The sequence below is a fragment of the Coregonus lavaretus genome (genome assembly GCF_964263955.1).
Source record: "Coregonus lavaretus genome assembly, contig: HAP1_SCAFFOLD_494, whole genome shotgun sequence".
Lineage (NCBI taxonomy): Eukaryota > Metazoa > Chordata > Actinopteri > Salmoniformes > Salmonidae > Coregonus > Coregonus lavaretus.
This window is the reverse complement of record NW_028156337.1, coordinates 16,419-37,773: the sequence shown is the minus strand read 5'-3', so window position 1 is coordinate 37,773 and position 21,355 is coordinate 16,419. Positions and strand designations below refer to the sequence as shown.

General features: G+C 45.5%; 1 pseudogene across 1 annotated transcript in view; it reads left to right on the top strand.

Annotated features, from left to right (window-relative positions):
* The window catches only part of LOC311126452 (2-hydroxyacyl-CoA lyase 1-like), an 86,786-nt pseudogene extending 66,498 nt beyond the window's left edge, over positions 1-20,288 (top strand). Inside the window, exons 2-9 of the transcript in view lie at positions 15,963-16,038; positions 16,198-16,270; positions 16,459-16,536; positions 16,713-16,807; positions 17,107-17,219; positions 17,826-17,961; positions 18,309-18,414; positions 20,205-20,288. The product of the transcript in view is annotated as a 2-hydroxyacyl-CoA lyase 1-like (transcript). The remainder of the gene's footprint in view (positions 1-15,962; positions 16,039-16,197; positions 16,271-16,458; positions 16,537-16,712; positions 16,808-17,106; positions 17,220-17,825; positions 17,962-18,308; positions 18,415-20,204) is intronic.
* Positions 20,289-21,355: the final 1,067 nt, after the last annotated feature.

The window sequence follows — 21,355 nt, the reverse complement described above, 5'->3', positions numbered from 1 at the left end:
TGGAGAGGAGAAACACTGTAAACCAATGGTAGGACAGCAGCATTTAGATTTTCTTCTGTTGAAAAAAATATATATATATTATTTGTCTTGGTCTTATAATCAATGTATTTTGACAGGTTTTGCTTGCTTAACTTCTTCAAAAAAATGAAACCACTCAATCCTTTTATGTGATTGCTTGTTCAAACCCCCGTTTTTGTCTCTTTTTGAAAATAATTTTAACTGGAAATATGTACAATACATATGCTATGTTCGTCAAATCAGGATCAGGAGGTTCACAGGTTTTTTCGTGTCCTTTTTTTTCTTTAAAAGGATGAAACTAGCATGTACATATGAAATAGTGACTGAATTCGAAACTCCCATGAATTCTTTCAGTATCTGAAGATTGCTGTATATTTTATGAGTAATAAAATAAAGAAATGAGTTATGTTATTTAATAATGAACTATGGGTTATCTGTTTTATGTGACAACCGCAGTATCAATTTCTAGGTGACAGTGGTGCTAATCCCAAAAGAAAGGCTACATACAACAAGGAACAAGAAGTCTATTGGCAAAGTGATGAATATTGCATGTACCTTGGCCTAACGGTGTGGGTTATGTATTTTATTTTTCATGGCGTCCTCAACATTACAGTTTTAAGGGCAACAATAGCCTACATTTGTTTACAACTCGCAGGATTTCCATACATGAGCTTTCAACAACACAGAGTGTTGCATCAGCACGAGATCGAAAGTGCGTCAAATCTGTACAGGTCATTGTTACGTCATCACTGATAAATGTTGAAACTGATCAAAAACCGCTGGAGCAGTTCAGTCTAATCCTCCCTAGTGCTGGAGGATTGCGTTTGTTTTCGCTCTGGATGCGCGTTCATTTTGGCAAGGAAATGTGCTGATTTTGCAAGGAGATGGAGAATAAAGAGTTCAAGGTAGACATGTTATTTATTTTTAAATCTTCAATTATATTAATTACTGTGGATTAAATATTGTTTAACAAATGAAATAATGTGCTATTCATGCTGTAATATCAAACTAGAAAGTATATGGCCGGGGAGTCATGAGAGTTGGCTAAAGGTACAGTAGGGTCAAATGGGGGTCAAAGGTTATGACAGCACCTTCATAAATTCGTCCAAAATGGCACCCTATTCCCTATGTAGGCTAGTGTACTACTTTTGACCAGGAGCCATAGAAGGGTTGGCTGACGTCACGAAAATGATGCTCGCGCATCGATGGCCGGAAGTCGTGTATCTTGTTATGATTCTGTACCTCAGCTAACAACAAGCTGCCATGTGGGGAATCGTAGCTCTATGGCATGTTTCAGCTCGTTGTATGGTGTTATTGATACCATGTCTTGTTTTGAGGTGTTTTGACTGATATCATGTCTATGCAATGACTAAAATTCGCTACCTAGCTAACCAACAACAACTGTAACAATGTATTTGAGACGAGTTCATTGTTCAAATGTATTTATGTTTGCATTAAACATTTAGAGACTAAATATAGTTTACATGTTGTCTAAGTCAAACCCTGTCTATTTTGCCCCATAGTTGCATGCCAGTTTTGTTGCTAAACAACCAACCCCTCTATAGAGTGTTACAGTGGAGGTGTGATAATACCCATAAAACCTAGCGGTCAAACAGGGAAATGGTTCCAATCGTTTTTCCACCATTAATTTTTCCCATAGGCGATTTTAGAAACACATAAAATAAGGGCTGTATTTCGTGTAGGCTTTTATTTTTATTTTATTTTTATTTATTTCACCTTTATTTAACCAGGTAAGCCAGTTGAGAACAGGTTCTCATTTACAACTGCGACCTGGCCAAGATAAAGCAAAGTAGTGCAATAAAAACAACACAGAGTTACATATGGGGTAAAAAAACATAAAGTCAGAAATACAACAGAAAATATATATACAGTGTGTGCAAATGTAGCAAGTTATGGAGGTAAGGCAATAAATAGGCTATAGTGCAGAATAATTACAATAGTATTAACACTGGAATGCTAGATGTGCAAGAGATTATGTGCAAATAGAGATACTGGGGTGCAAAAGAGCAAAATAAATAACAATATAGGGATGAGGTAGTTGGGTGGGCTAATTTCAGATGGGCTGTGTACAGGTGCAGTGATCGGTAAGGTGCTCTGACAACTGATGCTTAAAGTTATTGAGGGAGATAAGAGTCTCCAGCTTCAGAGATTTTTGCAATTCGTTCCAGTCATTGGCAGCAGAGAACTGGAAGGAATGGCGGCCAAAGGAGGTGTTGGCTTTGGGAATGACCAGTGAGATATACCTGCTGGAGCGCAGACTACGGGTGGGTGCTGCTATGGTGACCAATGAGCTAAGATAAGGCGGGGATTTGCCTAGCAGTGATTTATAGATGGCCTGGAGCCAGTGGGTTTGACGACGAACATGTAGTGAGGACCAGCCAACAAGAGCGTACAGGTCACAGTGGTGGGTAGTGTATGGGGCTTTGGAGACAAAACGGATGGCACTGTGATAGACTACATCCAGTTTGCTGAGTAGAGTGTTGGAGGCTATTTTGTAAATGACATCGCCGAAGTCAAGGATCGGTAGGATAGTCAGTTTTACGAGGGCATGTTTGGCAGCATGAGTGAAGGAGGCTTTGTTGCGAAATAGGAAGCCGATTCTAGATTTAACTTTGGATTGGAGATTCTTTATGTGAGTCTGGAAGTTGAGTTTACAGTCTAACCAGACACCTAGATATTTGTAGTTGTCCACATACTCTAGGTCAGACCCGTCGAGAGTGGTGATTCTAGTTGGGTGGGCGGGTGCTAGCAGCGTTCGATTGAAAAGCATGCATTTAGTTTTACTAGTGTTTAAGAGCAGTTGAAGGCTACTGAAGGATTGTTGTATGGCATTGAAGCTCGTTTGGAGGTTTGTTAACACAGTGTCCAATGAAGGGCCAGATGTATACAAAATGGTGTCGTCTGCGTAGAGGTGGATCTGAGAGTCACCAGCAGCAAGAGCGACATCCTTGATATACACGGAGAAAAGTGTCGGCCCAAGAATTTAACCCTGTGGCACCCCCATAGAGACTGCCATAGGTCCAGACAACAGGCCCTCCGATTTGACACACTGAACTCTATCTGAGAAGTAGTTGGTGAACCAGGCGAGGCAGTCATTTGAGAAACCAAGGCTATTTAGTCTGCCAATAAGAATGCGGTGGTTGACAGAGTCGAAAGCCTTGGCCAGGTCGATGAAGACGGCTGCACAGTACTGTCTATTATCAATCGCGGTTATAATATCGTTTAGGACCTTGAGCGTGGCTGACGTGCACCCGTGACCAGCTCGGAAACCGGATTGCATAGCGGAGAAGGTACGGTGGTATTCGAAATGGTCGATGATCTGTTTGTTAACTTGGCTTTCGAATACTTTCGAAAGGCAGGGCAGGATGGATATAGGTCTGTAGCAGTTTGGATCTAGAGTGTCACCCCCTTTGAAGAGGGGGATGACCGCGGCAGCTTTCCAATCTCTGGGGATCTCAGACGTTATGAAAGAGAGGTTGAACAGACTAGTAATAGGGGTTGCGACAATTTCGGCGGCTAGTTTTAGAAAGAAAGGGTCCAGATTGTCTAGCCCAGCTGATTTGTAGGGGTCCAGATTTTGCAGCGCTTTCAAAACATCAGCTGTCTGAATTTGTGTGAAGGAGAAGCGGGGGGGGCATGGGCAAGTTGCAGCAGAGGGTGCAGAGTTGGTGGCCGGGTTAGTGGTAGCCAGATGGAAAGCATGGCCAGCTGTAGCAAAATGCTTGTTGAAATTCTCGATTATTGTAGATTTATCGGTGGTGATAGTGTTTCCTAGCCTCAGTGCAGTGGGCAGCTGGGAGGAAGTGCTCTTATTCTCCATGGACTTTACAGTGTCCCAAAACTTTTTGGAGTTAGTGCTACAGGATGCAAATTTCTGTTTGAAAAAGTTAGCCTTTGCTTTCCTGACTGCTTGTGTATATTGGTTCCTAACTTCCCTGAAAAGTTGCATATCGCGGGGGCTATTTGATGCTAATGCTGTACGCCACAGGATGTTTTTGTGCTGGTCAAGGGCAGTCAAGTCTGAGGAGAACCAGGGGCTATATCGGTTCTTAGTTCTGTATTTTTTGAATGGGGCATGTTTATTTAAGATTGAGAGGAAATTACTTTTAAGGAACAACCAGGCATCCTCTACTGACGGAATGAGATCTATATCCATCCAGGATACCTGGGCCAGGTCAATTAGGAAGGCCTCCTCGCTAAAGTGTTTTAGGGAGCGTTTGACAGTGATGAGGGGTGGCCGTTTGACCGCGGACCCGTTACGGACGCAGGCAATAAGGCAGTGATCGCTGAGATCCTGGTTGAAGACAGCTGAGGTGTATTTAGAGGGTATGTTAGTCAGGATGATATCTATGAGGGTACCCATGTTTACGGATTTAGGGTTGTACCTGGTAGGTTCGTTGATAATTTGCGTGAGGTTGAGGGCATCTAGCTTGGATTGTAGGATGGCTGGGGTATTAAGCATATCCCAATTTAGGTCACCAAGCAGTACAAACTCTGAGGATAAATGGGGGGCAATCAATTCACATATGGTGTCCAGGGCACAGCTGGGGGCTGAGGGGGGTCTGTAGCAAGCGGCAACAGTGAGAGACTTATTTCTGGAAAGGTGGATTTTTAGAAGTAGAAGCTCAAACTGTTTGGGCACAGACCTGGATAGTATGATAGAGCTCTGCAGGCTATCTCTACAGTAGATTGCAACTCCACCCCCTTTGGCAGTTCTATCTAGACGGAAAATGTTATAGTTGGGGATGGACATTTCAGAATTTTTGGTGGCCTTCCTGAGCCAGGATTCAGACACTGCTAGAACATGAGGGCTGGCAGAGTGTGCTAACGCAGTGAATAACTCAAACTTAGGAAGTAGACTTCTGATATTTATGTGCAAGAAACCAAGACTTTTGCGATTACAGAAGTCATCAAATGATAGCGCCTGGGGAGTAGGAGTGATACTGAGGGCTGCAGGGCCTGGGTTAGCCTCTACATCACCAGAGGAACAGAGGAGGACTAGAATAAGGATACGGCTAAAGGCTTTAAGAACTGGTCTTCTAGTGCGTTGGGTACATAGAATAAAGGGGGCAGATTTCCGGGTGTTATAGAAAAGATTCAGGGCATTATGTACAGACAAGGATATGGAAGGATATGAGTAAAGTGGAGGTAAACCTAAGCGTTGGGTAACAATGAAAGAGATAGCATCGCTGGAGTCATCAATTGAGTCGGTCTCCGCGTGTATAGGGGAAGGTGCAAAGGAGCTATCTAAGGCAGGTTTAGCTAGGCTGGGGGGTCTACAGTGATATAGTACAATTAGAAATAACCGAAACAACAATAAACTAACCATGTTTGGGCTGAGGCTAAACATAAACAGGATGTAGTACCGTAAAAAGGAACAGTCCAGCAGATATCAGCTGTATATCTGAGTTATCATAAGGTCCGGTGGTGAAGCACTAGTAAGAGGCCACGGCTAGCGTGTGCTAGCGGGCCAGGGCTAGCAGATGGATGGAATCTTCGTGGTTAACGTCGTAACCACATCAGACGATTTCGTCGGCAGACCAGTCGTGTAGGATCGGCGGGGCTCCGTGTCAACACTAGGTGGTCCCGTCCGGTTGACAGAGAGGTAGATAGCCGGGAGATGGGCGATGGGCCTAGCTCAGGATGATTAGCCAGACCACAGCGTCCGTTTTGTTGTAGCTGGCTGGTGGTAGCTAGCTGGTAGCGATGAATCCGGAGTTAAAGGTCCAGTGATTCAGTGATTCCGGCGGAAAAACTGATATGTTCTGGGTCGATAACGTGCTGTGCAGACTGGCCGAATATCCGGTGATCAATGTCCAGTGATTAAAATTAATCCAGCGGAAAAAAATCCAATGTTCTGGGTGAAACACCGCTAGCTGTGGCTAATAGCAAGTAGCTAGTTAGCTGGCTAGCTAGTTTCAACTGGAGATTCTAGATTCTAGATAAAGGTAAGTCGATAATAGAATCCGTTCCACATTGAGTGAGGCGGGTTGCAGGAAAGTATATTTTGTAGAAGGATGAAAAGTCTGATAGGGAAATATGTACGAAAAATACAAAAAACAGGGTATTTACAGGCTATTTACAGACACACGACAGAAACAGGACTGCACTACTTCGCCATCTTGGAAAAAAGTGGCGTGACGTTTTTGTAACCATGTAAATCTCTCTCGGACAAGTTGATGTATTTGATGTATTTTTCTATTACATGTATGACATTTCATTGAGATATTTTGTGTTTTAATGACGCAAAATTGAATTACAGCCTAACTCTGCTTTCTGTTGTCGCCATCAGGCTGCAGTGGTGACCTTCACTACCGTGACCCACAAGGATGAAACTTCCCAGACCAGCCTCACCCTCAGCAGGGGAAAGAGAAGCTACCCAGACCTACACACCTTTGTGCAGGACATGAAGGACGAGTAAGTTGCTCTTTGGCTTCCCCATGCATCCCCTAGATATGTTCCCTATCTCAATTGCATACTCCTCGTGTCCTCTCTTCTCAAAACCCATTGGATGAGAAAGCCAGAGGTCCCGCCCTTCTGACCTTCTCATCCAATGGGTTTTGAGAAGGAGGCGAGGAGATTGAGAGTCTCCCATAGTCTCGGGCCAATACAAAGGACTCAACGGACCAAATAACCAATCAGGGATGTCTGGGTGTGGCCTAGTTCCATAGAGGTCCATCCATAACGTAGTCTAAGATAATAGAGGTAATGTCCATCCATAACGTAATCTAAGATAATAGAGGTAATGTCCATCCATAACGTAATCTAAAATAATAGAGGTAATGTCCATCCATAACGTAATCTAAAATAATAGAGGTAATGTCCATCCATAACGTAATCTAAAATAATAGAGGTAATGTCCATCCATAACGTAATCTAAAATCATAGAGGTAATGTCCATCCATAACGTAATCTAAAATAATAGAGGTAATGTCCATCCATAACATAGTCTAAGATAATAGAGGTAATGTCATGTAGTTCATTGTGTACTTGCATTTATTTACTTTTCAGCCATTGGAATCTGCTGAGTGAGAATATGCGTGCCGGGGTGAGTTATAGTCACCTCTAAAGTAGTTAATGTTGGTAAAATGGACCAAACATTCATTTGTGGAAATCCTGCAGGACCTTTAATCCTGAACCACTGCTTTAATTGACTAGCTTGAGTAAATGGTTCTACATTTTATATCAGTGCAGCCCCTTTAACAAACTAACTCTGTATGGTCTTTTAACATTGCAGATGAGCAGACATGAGTTTAGTGCCAAGTGCATGGATATTGTAGCATGGGTGATGGAGTCTACATCCACTGTGGTTGTTCCCGCCCTTGACCTCACCATGCAGATAGAGCTCTCTGATTCGCCAAGCTCTTCTGGATCAGGAAGTAATGAGGCAGGAGAGGTGACCTCTCTTGGCCGCAGCGTCAGATTCAGCTGTAATGGAGGACCCAGCAGGTGCACCAGCGCAAGAACTGCCTGCAGCACACGCACTCCCACGCCTTTCCCCTCCTCTCACAGGTACCTAGCCCTATCCCCTCCTCTCACAGGTACCTAGCCCTATCCACGCATCTCACAGGTACCTAGCCTTATCCACGCCTCTCACAGGTACCTAGCCCTATCCATGCCTCTAACAGGTACCTAGCCCTATCCATGCCTCTCACAGGTACCTAGCCCTATCCGCTCCTCTCAAAGGTACCTAGCCCTATCCTCTCCTCGCACAGGTACCTAGCCCTATCCCCTCCTCTCAAAGGTACCTACCCCTATCCCCTCCTCTCACAGGTACCTACCCCTATCCACGCCTCTCAAAGGTACCTAGCCCTATCCTCTCCTCGCACAGGTACCTAGCCCTATCCCCTCCTCTCAAAGGTACCTACCCCTATCCCCTCCTCTCACAGGTACCTACCCCTATCCACGCCTCTCAAAGGTACCTAGCCCTATCCCCTCCTCTCACAGGTACCTACCCCTATCCACGCCTCTCAAAGGTACCTAGCCCTATCCCCTCCTTTCACAGGTACCTAGCCCTATCCCCTCCTCTCACAGGTACCTACCCCTATCCACGCCTCTCACAGGTACCTAGCCCTATCCCCTCCTCTCACAGGTACCTAGCCCTATCCCCTCCTCTCACAGGTACCTAGCCCTATCCCCTCCTCTCACAGGTACCTACCCCTATCCCCTCCTCTCACAGGTACCTACCCCTATCCACGCCTCTCACAGGTACCTAGCCCTATCCCCTCCTCTCACAGGTACCTACCCCTATCCACGCCTCTCACAGGTACCTAGCCCTATCCCCTCCTCTCACAGGTACCTAGCCCTATCCCCTCCTCTCACAGGTACCTAGCCCTATCCATGCCTCTAACAGGTACCTAGCCCTATCACCTCCTCTCACAGGTACCTAGCCCTATCCACGCCTCTCACAGGTACCTAGCCTTATCCATGCCTCTCACAGGTACCTAGCCCTATCCATGCCTCTAACAGGTACCTAGCCCTATCCATGCCTCTCACAGGTACCTAGCCCTATCCCCTCCTCTCAAAGGTACCTAGCCCTATCCTCTCCTCTCACAGGTACCTAGCCCTATCCCCTCCTCTCAAAGGTACCTAGCCCTATCCTCTCCTCTCACAGGTACCTACCCCTATCCCCTCCTCTCACAGGTACCTACCCCTATCCACGCCTCTCAAAGGTACCTAGCCCTATCCCCTCCTTTCACAGGTACCTAGCCCTATCCCCTCCTCTCACAGGTACCTACCCCTATCCACGCCTCTCACAGGTACCTAGCCCTATCCCCTCCTCTCACAGGTACCTAGCCCTATCCCCTCCTCTCACAGGTACCTAGCCCTATCCCCTCCTCTCACAGGTATCTAGCCCTAACCCCTCCTCTCACAGATACCTAGCTCTATCCCCTCCTCTTTTTGCAGGTATTTCCTGTTATAGGTACAAATATCCATTCCAGATCCACTTAGTGAGAAATACTACTTAGATACTACACAACCACTCTAAAACGTTTACTCTGAAGGTTAATGTTTGCTCTGAGTGTGGTTTGAGATGGTTCACAATGCTTCCTTTGAATAATAATAACAAGGTTGAGTTTGTGTCCCAAATTCTTGGATCATATTTTTTATTTTGTTACCATATACTATTCATTTATGTTGTGCATTCTGCAGGTCCATGACCTCTTTGCTAAGTGAGAACGAAGAGCGATATGTCTCCTCACCTGAGGGTGGCGATAGAGAGATGAGACACAGACAACACTCAGCACCACTGAGATCTGTGTTTGGCATCTCTGAGGACTCTGTCTTCGACATGGTCCAGAGCGGCCAGTCGCAGGGTGACATCGTACCGCTGCCCAAACGGAGTAGACAGGAGAAATACAGACCTAGCAAAATGTCAACGGACGGCAAGTTTATGATGGGTATTGTCGAGTTGGTTATAAACCTTCTCAACTCCAGATTGGCTGAGCTAATGCGAAGTGTCAGTCAGGGAACTCTAGTTCTGCTGACTGGAAGTATCTCAGCAAGTCAACAGTTTGCCCAAGAGATGCTAAGCATGGCGACTTCTAAGATGTATTCCCATGCCATAGAGCATATTGCGCTCGGCCACAAGTCTCCCCTTGAGTTAGAGAGGGAGCTTGAGGCCATCTTGGGTCCTCTGGCTGGACAGGTCATAGTCATCATCATAGATAGCATCATCAAGGCTAAAGCCAACGGAGGAAATGAGGGGAGAGCGTCCAGCCCCTTGACCTATTTTCTAACTGCCATTTCGGCAGAAATACAAAGCCTAGTGGTTCACAGATCGGCTAGCAGACCATCCACCAGACTGTCCAACAACGACCCACTGCTGAACATTTCCAAGTCAAAGGTCTTAAGATCAGTTCTGCTCAAAATGGCAGAGCTCTTTGGCCAAGGTCCAAGTGAAACCTGTCTAGTTCCACTAGTCCAGAGTCAGTCCAACAACTCCATTTGCGACTGGACTGTGAATGCAGGCACCATTCATCCAAGTACATTTCTGTCCGACAACAGAGTGACAGAAGTGCCATCCGATGTTGTGGATCTTGTACTTGAGGTTTTTTGGATAACAGGATTTTTGGATAACAGGAACCGGTCAAGGCCACAGAGTGCCTGCTCCCACAACTCAGCTAGTGGAGCAATAGATATGAGAGCTCTTGCTGGGGACTTGGTCAGACAGGTGTCTGTCAAACTCAGCCCATTTGTCTCTGAGAGTCAACTCTCCACCATGTCCATGACAGATCTGTCATCATCTTTTTCTGACTCCACCTTGAAGCAGTTGTGTTCTCGCTCTGTTGTTGCTCTGGCAACTGCCTGTCAAGCAATCAAAACAGAGCTTGAGAACCAGAGACCTACCAACCTGGCAGCCAGAGACCTACTATCGTCTCTGGTAGAGACCATTGAGGACATGGATATCTCTGACATCCTCCAGGGCCCGTCGGCCATTTTGGAGGAGGCTGCTGTGATAAAGCACCCAGAGATGTCCACCTCGACAATATACAGATCTCTGCTTCTCGACTCATCTCTCGCCTCCTCTAAGATGGTCACTGAGAGCATTATCTTCAACAACCCATGCCCATCAGAGGAGAATGTGAGTATTCAGAAGGAGCTCCCTGCTGATAAAGTTGACATCCTCCATGGTCAACCAGTGGAGGAGTATATTGTCAAAGCTGAGCAATGCATCACTCAGGTCATTCAGGATGCAGCTGTGACATATACTGCTGCGCTGGATAAAACCGACACTTGTGGGAAACTGTCGGAAATCCTATCTGTCCATGTTTCCTCAGAGAATATTGAGGAGGCATCCTCTGATCTCTTTGGTGGAATTATTTCCGACCTGCATGAGGTATCTGAGGTCAATAAGGCCTCCATGCGTACGAAATCAGGTCGCAAAATGTTCTGGGTGGAAGTGAGTTCAGGTTCCCAGAAGATTTATACCAAAACCCTGGACAAACTAAGGAAGCTGTTCACCTCCCACCATCTCACTGAGGGAAAAAATACTCCTGTGCAAATCGAGCTTTCTGCAACTGGACTACTTGTAACTGAGGCCACTGTGCAGGAATCTCCTGTAACTGAGGCCACTTTGGCAGTGTCTCCTGTACAGAAGACAGACAGTAAGACCCTTCTAAGTCCCCAGCCTCAGCCTACCAGCTCACCCTCGACACCTGCACTAAAGGGGTAATCAAACAGGTGATCTCGGTGCTGAGGGTGGACACTTCAAAGGAAGACTGCTCCGCTTCCGTTGGGGAGAGCACGTCAAATTCATCCTTCGACTTCAACCAGAAGTTGGACTCGATAATTTCGAAATTGGAGGACCTCACCATTTCGAGTGATGTGACATCAGCCGAGATTGCCACACTCACGCGATCTCTTAGTGCAGCCAGCAGAACCTCTAACATTTCCATCCAGAGCTTTCACAGTGCTGAGTTCCGAGCTAAGGCCAAACACATTGTGAGTGAGACCATTCTCAGAGCTGCTAGCAAAGCCAGCCATTCTTTGCTACAGAGCATGCCTAGCACCACCTTCTCACACCATGCAGTTTCTACAGCCGAAGATATAGTAAATATTATCATGCAAGACCTTGAAAGTGTATCCCAGTACACTGTGGACGACGCAGACTCCTTCCCACTAGGAGAGAAAAAGCTGGAGTTCCAGCTCAAACCCAGAGTTGTCTTTGACAACTTATTGGATGCTGCTCAAACCATGTACCACAGAGTAAAGGATAGACTGAACATCTTTTTCTATTTTCCACCAGTGTCAGTCACCACAGCCAAATATGTGCTGGACTCCGCCCCTGTGGAGACACTCAGACATTCTAAGTCCGCTGACACTGCTCTTGTTGAGGACAGGAGCCGCCCTCCGTCTGTGAGAAGTGAGAAGCCTTTGTCAAAAGTCTGTTTGGCTAAAAGGTCTAAAGCCCTTGTGTCTTCGAGTGGCTCTTCAACAGACCACCATATAATTGACACATGCAGTGAGGATGTCACTCTGCCCACCAGGAGTATGTCAGTTGTGAGCAACAACAGTTTGAAGAGAGCCTCTCCTCTCCACGGCAGTGGATTGAGTGAAAGTTGCAAACCTCTTGTGGCTCTAAAAGACGTAACAGTGGCAGTCAGCCAAGAAGGCTTTAGCAAAACTGCAAAGAAGACGCTCAGCTTGATCCTAAATGTGATCAAGTGTAGAGTGGCCAACTCTGAGAGTTCATCTGTTGGGCAGATTGCAAGTGAGGAGTGTCTGATAGCCACTAACATGTTAGACTCTGTACTGGAGAGCCTTGACCAGTTGCCTGACATGAGCGCTGCCGATAAAATCACAAGGACAGAATCCCATACCTCTATCGCAATGGACGAGACAGGTTCACGGTCAACGCTTGTGAGCCAACAAGAAATAAACATATCTGACACCAATATCATAGTGAAAACTATAATGGACACATTGAAGACGGACGACCCAGAGATGACTTCAGCAGAAGAACATCTGGATAGGCTCCTGTCAGTTGAAGCCCTTCAAGGTGCATCTGGCAACCTGATCGCAAAGGTCCATGGTCTCATTCAGGAGATAACCATAAACCGCCAGCTTCAATCCATGGTTGGCCACAGAAGCCTCTCTCAACCAGCGCTGCCTAAACCAGCCCTGAGGAAGCTGTCAAAGGACGATGCCTCAGAGCTCATTTACAACTTTGCCCAGACTTCTGTTAGGAGACTCCTGGGGCAGTGTATGGGAAGGCCTATGCCACCATCGGCTGAAATGGTTTTGGATCAGGTCATCAAGTTGATGACAGACGTGGTGATGGACAGCCTGACTTATGTGTCCAAGTCTACAATGGAGGATGGTAAGTGAAAGTACCTATTTTCATCTGCATAGGACTTAATTGTAACATGATGCTCAATACATTGCGTTTTATGATGTGAAATTCACTGGTTGTGTCCAAAATGGCACCTTCTTCCATATTTAGTGCACTACTTTTGACCAGACCCTATGGGCCCTGGTCAAAAGTAGTGCACTATAAAGTGAAGAGAATGCCATTTGGGATGCAGTGACTGACTTCAATGGCTGCGTCCTCTTCTCCCAGTTATTGTACACAGGTCGGTCACACTAGCGTGCTCTTCTCACTCAGACACCAGCAATGCCACAAGTGACATCACTCATGGTGTTGTAGCTGACCTTAATGCTACTGAGGAATTCCCTGCCAGGAGCCTTAGCCCGGCTGATGTAAAGGCTGACGGCATGGCCCGTCTTCCCTCTGCCAGAGGGGAAGAGACTAAGAAGAACAGGAAGTGGCGTTTCCTACCGAAAATGCATAAGTTTCCAAAGATCATGATTAAGGTAGGGTGCTCTGTGTTTTGAGATTACCTCTGTAAGGCAGGGCTGAAATTTACCCTACAGATTCACTACACCCCTATTGTCTCTCAGCATTAGAACAAAACTGTTGTCATTGTCTTTAGGAGGTTGAGTGAGGACGCTGTAATGCAATCCTAATACACATGGGAGAGTCCCAAATGGCACCCTATTCCCTATATAGTGCACGACTTTTTACCAGAGCTCTCTGGGCCCTTGTCAAAAGTAGTGCCTTACGTAGCGAATAGGGTGCCTTTTAGGATGCACACTCTGTATTTTACACAGGCTCAGTTGTCCTGATGTGTTTTGTCAACAGCTGTTCAAGACAAAAGGGGAACCGAAGAGACACCCTGAACAGGATGCGCTGCCTACCAAACATCTCAGAGAGACTCATATTTCACAGGGTAAGTGATAAGCATCGATAATGTCATATCGATGTATCACCCTATGACAAGCTTGTTAAAACAGTGACAACAGATACAGGCAGACCGACGGACAGACATGCAGACAGACAGGCAGACTGACAGGCAGACGGATGGGCAGACAGACATACAGGCAGACAAAAAGACAGGCAAACAGGCAGACAGACAGACGGACAGGCAGACGGACAGGCAGGCAGGCAGACAGACAGACAGACTGACGGACAGACAGACAGACAGACAGACAGACAGGCAGACAGGCATACAGACGGACAGACAGGCAGACGGACAGACAGGCAGACAGGCAGACAGACGGACAGGCAGACGGACAGACGGACAGACACAAACACACACATTCATTTTCTGATTATGAAATGTTCTCATGACAGATGCTGAGTGTGAGGTTCCAGAGGTTCCATCCACTTCCCCACCCAAGGAGGACCTGACAACCACACCGGCCCCTGCTCCCCAGGAGTCCCAGTCCCGTAAACGCCCACTCATAGTCAGGGTGTTACACGCTCTCTCCAGAGCCATCTCCAAACCATTCACAGGAGCTTCTGGGAAGAATAATTAGCCAAATGCCTGATTTTATTAATATGATATTTTAATCAGAGCCTTTATTTAATAAAACATTACTGCATTGATTTCTGTCTATAGTAGTCTTCATGTATGTGCAAGATAACGGTAAAGTACTTCAAACCACATAGTCAAAAGTATTCATAGTGAAGTACCGTTTATGATTATTGATTGTGGAAATACACATAATACAGAAAAGTTGTTGTCACATATAAAGACAGACATAAAGGAGAACTCCGTAGACCAGTCACATTCTCAAGCCATAACTAAATCCATGAATGGATCTCCTATAAGATGACAGGAGAACATTTGTAACACTTTCTATGAAGCCTATATCTATAATGCACACACTCAAGTCATTTACATTTTACATTTTAGTCATTTAGCAGAAGCTCTTATCCAGAGCGACTTACAGATAGTGAGTGCATACATTTTTTTTTTCATACTGTCATACACTCATAATGACTTAACTGAGTTAAGTGTTAAGTAAAGTGCAGTTATAAACACATAATGAGGGCTTATTATGTATTTCTTGCAATAAAAAAAGAAAAATGCTACTAGTTTATTAAATATTCATGACTGCTATTGCACGGCTCATGTCCACACTTCTGTACAATAGGGGGCAGTAATGCACCATAACGTTGGATGCCAACTGCCTATAAACCCCACTGAAGAAGAAAAAGCTACTCATGTAATGCATGCTGGAAAGCAGACAAAACTAATGATTTGCAAGAGATCTAAACACGATTTATAAGCTACTGAACAACAAGTCCAAGAAATCATTGCTAACCGCGTTTGCACTTTGAACAGATTTCTCGACAATAATAATGGAAGATGTGACTGGGGCTCAGCTCATTGCAGAGGCACTAAAAGCTCAGGTGAAGTGTGTGCAATATATATAAAACAGTGTTATACTGTGTAACCGTGTTGCTAATAATATATTAGTCGCTGATCATGTCCTTGGCAGTGAGAATGTAACACTATGAGTTGTGAAAGTGTGCCATAGGTCATTGCACTGGTATAGCTAACTATTAATATTGTTGTAGAAAAACATTTAGATGTTTATGTGGAATAGTATATGTTAACACCCTTGTTGATGCATGCCAATGTGTGTGTCAATGCAAAGAAAATCTAAACTACATTGTAACAATTCATATACAATTCAGTATGAAAATGTATGCACTCACTAACTGTAAATCGCTCTGGATAAGAGCGTCTGCTAAATGACTAAAAATGTTTAAAAAAAGGTAAATATACTGTATCTACATGTAACTCTCTACAGAATGTAGAATATATGTTTGGAATAGTTGGTGTTCCAGTCATTGAAGTAGCTAAGGCAGCTCAAGCCTCAGGAATCAAGTATGTGGGAATGCGCAATGAACAAGCCATAAGCCACCTTTTTATTACTAAACCAGCTCTCCCCAAATCATGTGATATTAACTACCCGTACATAGACTACAGGAGCGTGTAGTGTGTGAGGGTCAGTTTCATAGCTTTTTTGCATTGCTAATTATGTCTGCCTGTCTGTCTGACCCTTTGTGTGTCTGTCTGCCTGTCTTCCTGTCTGTCCCTCTGTCTGTCTGTTCCTCTCCAGTCCAGGTGCGTGTCTGGTTGTGTCTGGACCGGGACTCATCCATGCACTTGGTGGAATGGCCAACGCTAACATGAACTGCTGGTATGCTAGAACTCCACAAACAGAAGACCCTACTACTCATGTTCAGTGGTCCTTTCAAAAGAAGGGATGCTATCCGCACACTGCAAAAAATGATCTGAGGACTCCAAACTATCTCAGATTGTCAGTTGATGTCATTGTGTGATACCTCTCTCTCTGTAGGCCTGTGATTGTTATTGGAGGCTCCTCCGATCAAAACCAAGAGACCACTGGGGCGTTTCAAGAGTTTCCACAGGTACCGATTGAACCATGATATTTATGACATTTGAACATTAGGGGGTTGTTTCCCAGGACACAGATTAAGCCTAGTCATGGCCTAAAAAGCAAACTCAATAGAGAATCTCTGTCTGGGAAACTGGCCCTAGCAGTTTAATTGCTGAAAGAGGAAATAATTTGTTATTTGTGGTCCTCTTTCTCTGTCAGGTGGAGGCATGCAGATTGTACAGTAAGTTCTCTGCTAGGTCTAGCAGTCTGGATATGATCTCCTCAGTGGTAGAGAAGGTATACAGTCTACTCTGACTCCCTCTGTGTAGTCCTCTTCATATCATTTGGTATCACCTGCAATTGTCTTTTTTCTGACCTCTAATTTTCCAGCTTAGCAAGGTACCTTAACTGCTTCATAAGAGCACAGCACAGCCTTAATTGATCTGAATTTAAGGGTGTTTGGTATGTCTAAGGCAGCACGCACTAGCATGTATGGACGTCCAGGTGCTGTATACGTAGACATATCTGGGGACATGGTCAATGCTAAATTGGACAGGAGCAGAGCCAGGTTAGTGGCCATCACTGTCTTTCATCCATTTAAAATGTATACTAATGTGTTACTGTTGAATATGTATACCTCTGAATTCACATCACCGTAGTCATTTTTATTTTATCTTGTTATACCTTTTAACGTCTGAAGTGAACCAGAAATTAAATTACTTAGAAAATATAGCACTATATCAAAATATTCTCATCAGAGAATAGCAATAAGCCTCGATAGACCTTCATGGTTTATTTACATATGCAATAAAGTTGCTAGGTAACATGTTTAATGTTTGACCTATTATTTATTATTTCCTTTGTCAGAGAGGTGCCCTGTAGTCCACCTCCTCCTGTGAGTATGGCTGACCATATGGTGATCACAGAAGCACTGGCGGTCCTGAAAGGAGCCAAACGGACTTTACTCATCATTGGCAAAGGTAGGCATTGCTTTTTTAATAGCCAGATAATCTGGGGGAAACAGAACTAAAATCTTGCATAATTGCGTCAGATACTTGGATAAGGTCTGGGGAGATGTTAAGAGAAAGATACTAACTTCACTTGCGAACTCTCCACCCCCCTAAACGGAAACTCTCTGCAAGTTTCCGGCAAGTTTATGGGCCAAATGTCCCCTCCCGTTCTGAAATTGAAAAGATGCGAGCACCTGCGAAATCGGGATTTGTCCAAATGATTAGTGGTGAAAAATCAGCGTACCGGAACAAAGTTGTCACATCCCATTCTGTTGACAGACGCTACTTCCAGTTATGTTACGTGCGTCTGTCCAAGAGAGATCAATAGCCAGCTGAGACGCACTGTAACACATATAGCACTGTACCACGGTTCAGTTGAAAACTGGGCCACGTTCAGTCGACAAATGTTGTTGACATGATTTCTCATTCTACCTGTCTGAGAGGCACATTCGTTCTACATGCTATATTTCTATCTGAACGTTGCACAACGTTTTGCTCAGCTGAATGCATCCCAGTTGTGAAGACAAGTCTGTTGAAATCCGTGTGGCAGTGCCCTCTGTCTGTGTCCCTCTGCAGGTGCAGCCCATTGAAGAGCAGAGGGGGCTCTGAAGGAGCTGGTGGAGGGGTGTGACCTGCCCTTCCTGCCCACCCCCATGGGTAAAGGGGTGCTGCCTGACGATCACCCCAACTGTGTTGCTGCTGCCCGCTCCAGGTCAGCCTCTCCTTCTCTCAGCTGGCATCATATTCATGTACAGACCATTGACTGTATAAGTAGGACCAAGAATTTCCCTGACCATTTGAACGGACCACGAAACTCCTGAAATCCCTATCTATAACTAGTCTCTCCTGGCCAGGTCATGTCAATGTAAACTGGTGTCAATCAAACAACTACACTACTCCTATAACTAGCCTCTTTTCATTACATTTTGTTTTGTCCCTGCTCTCCTCCTCCTCTCTTCCTATCCTCCTCCTCCTCTCTTCCTATCCTCCTCCTCCTCTCTTCCTCCTCCTCCTCCTCTTCCTATCCTCCTGGTTCTATGGTCTTGGTGGGGACTGCAGAGCTCTGCTCCAGTCTGATGTTGTGGTCCTACTTGGTGCCAGACTCAACTGGATCCTGCACTTTGGCCTTCCCCCCAGGTTTGACACCCAAGTAAAGGTCATCCAGCTAGGTCAAAGGTCACCAGTAGGGTTTCTTTTTTTTCCTTCTTTTTTTCGGATTCCAGATTTTCTGCTTATTCCGTTCTGATTTCTGGAATCTTCCAACAGGGATTTCTGGGAATTTGGGGAAAGTAACTGTAATTTTGCAACCCTAGTCACAGGTCATTTCATAGTGAACTACATTTCATTGTAACCAGGTATAAAGGTATTTGACTCAGTCTATTGGATTTAGTCTATCAATTATATAGCTTCTCTATAAGTCTTTGTGGTCTCTCCAAATAATTTCATGGCTGTCTTAGTGCTGTACAGTACATCTATATTTAAGCAATAAGGCCCGAGGGGGTGTGGTATATGGCCAATATACCACGTCTAGGGGCTGTTCTTAAGCACGATGCAACGCAGAGTGCCTCGACGATACAGCCCTTAGCCGTGGTATATTGGCCCTATACCACAAACCCCAGAGGTGCCTTATTGCTATTATAAACTGGTTACCAACGTAATTCGAACAGTCAAAATAAATTTCAAATCAAATCAAATCAAATTTTATTGGCCACATGCGCCGTAATACAACAGGTGCAGACATTACAGTGAAATGCTTACTTACAGCCCTTAACCAACAGTGCATTTATTTTAAACAAAAAAGTAAAAATAAAACAACAACAAAAAAAGTGTTGAGAAAAAAAGAGCAGAAGTAAAATAAAATAACAGTAGGGAGGCTATATATACAGGGGGGTACCGGTGCAGAGTCAATGTGCGGGGGCACCGGCTAGTTGAGGTAGTTGAAGTAATATGTACATGTGGGTAGAGTTAAAGTGACTATGCATAAATAATTAACAGAGTAGCAGCAGCGTAAAAGGATGGGGTGGGGGGGCAGTGCAAATAGTCCGGGTAGCCATGATTAGCTGTTCAGGAGTCTTAAGGCTTGGGGGTAGAAGCTGTTGAGAAGTCTTTTGGACCTAGACTTGGCACTCCGGTACCGCTTGCCGTGCGGTAGCAGAGAGAACAGTCTATGACTAGGGTGGCTGGAGTCTTTGACAATTTTGAGGGCCTTCCTCTGACACCGCCTGGTATAGAGGTCCTGGATGGCAGGAAACTTGGCCCCAGTGATGTACTGGGCCGTACACACTACCCTCTGTAGTGCCTTGCGGTCGGAGGCCAAGCAGTTGCCATACCAGGCGGTGATGCAACCAGTCAGGATGCTCTCGATGGTGCAGCTGTATAATTTTTTGAGGATCTGAGGACCCATGCCAAATCTTTTCAATCTCCTGAGGGGGAATAGGCTTTGTCGTGCCCTCTTCACGACTGTCTTGGTGTGTTTGGACCATGATAGTTCGTTGGTGATGTGGACACCAAGGAACTTGAAGCTCTCAACCTGTTCCACTACAGCCCCGTTGATGAGAATGGGGGCGTGCTCAGTCCTCTTTTTTTTCCTGTAGTCCACAATCATCTCCTTTGTCTTGGTCACGTTGAGGGAGAGGTTGTTATCCTGGCACAACACGGCCAGGTCTCTGACCTCCTCCCTCAACGTGACCCATGTTATACGGTCAGATATACCACAGCTTTCAGCCAATCAGCATTCAGGGCTCGAGTCACCCGGTTTATAAAAGGGAACGTGTGTGTGTCAGCCTTAGCATTATGTGGTGGTGCCTGGTTATTTCTGTTGTGTTTAGCTTGAGGTTTGGCCACTCCTCCAGCTGCTGTTACATATGTCACGCACGGCGCTCTTCCTGTCGTGTCGTTGCTGGTATGTTGTAGTAACGTTCCACATACGTTATTTATGTCAAGGTCAATGTCAAGGTTGATCTGTGTGCTGAGGAGATGGGGAACAACGTGCAACCTGCTGCTGCTCTCCTGGGGGACATCAATACTATTGTCAAGCAGGTAACACAACACAGTCCTGGGGGACTGGAGATCCTGGTTTGAATCCAGGCTCTGTCGTAGCCGGCCGCGACCGGGAGACCCATGGGGCGGCGCACAATTGGACCAGCGTCGCCTAGGGTAGTGGAGGGAATGGCCGGCTCAGTTCGTAGAGCATGGTGTTTGCAACGCCAGGGTTGTGGGTTCGATTCCCACGGGGGGTATGAAAAAAAAAAGTTACGTATGCACTAACTGTAAGTCGCTCTGGATAAGAGCGTCTGCTAAATGACTTAAACATGTTAAATGTAGAGGGCCCCGTAAACAGTTCCACAAACGTCAGCATGAGTGCGCTGACTGTGGAAGCACTAATCACTGGACCAAAGCTCACTGTCAGATGCACCAGCTGTGCGTCAAGCAGGGACGGCTTGTTCAATAGGGCGATATGGGCGACGCACTGCCAAACGGGAAAAGGAAGGGATTTTTTTTCTAATCAATTATATCACGGCAACAGCAGTTATCAGTGTTCACGTCTGATCTGCCAGCCACTAAATGTCAAATCAGGCTAAAGTCGTGCTTCAAATGGCCCCGCCCGTTTTTTGGGCGATTTCAGTCAGGTTGAAAATCGCCCAGAAGTCTCTCATAGCCTGTCATGTAAAATCTATTTTTTTCACATTTCAAAGCTTTCAATACATTCTCTATGGGTGTCTGTGGGCATGCACTTACGCGCTTTCGTCATACGTGACGTAACGTTGAACGTAACTAAGACAATGGCGGCTAGCAGCGTCTATGTTGCGACCTGCAGTGTGGCGTTATTTTATGTTTTTAATTTGTAGACTTAGTTTACAAACATTCTGCAAACATTCTGCTTTGGACTGATCTTCGGTTTTGGACTGATCTTGTTGATCGTGTACATACCCGCTACGAACGGACTAAATAATGAAAACGCTGCTGGCAGCGGAATCCCAATACAGCTGGGAGACTTGGCTTGATGACAGAGTCCCGGACAGAGAGGTGGAGCCGGCCGGCTTCACCCTGGTCAGAGCGGACCGCGATCCTGGTAAGAGAGCGACTCTGTACCCCGACATTGAACT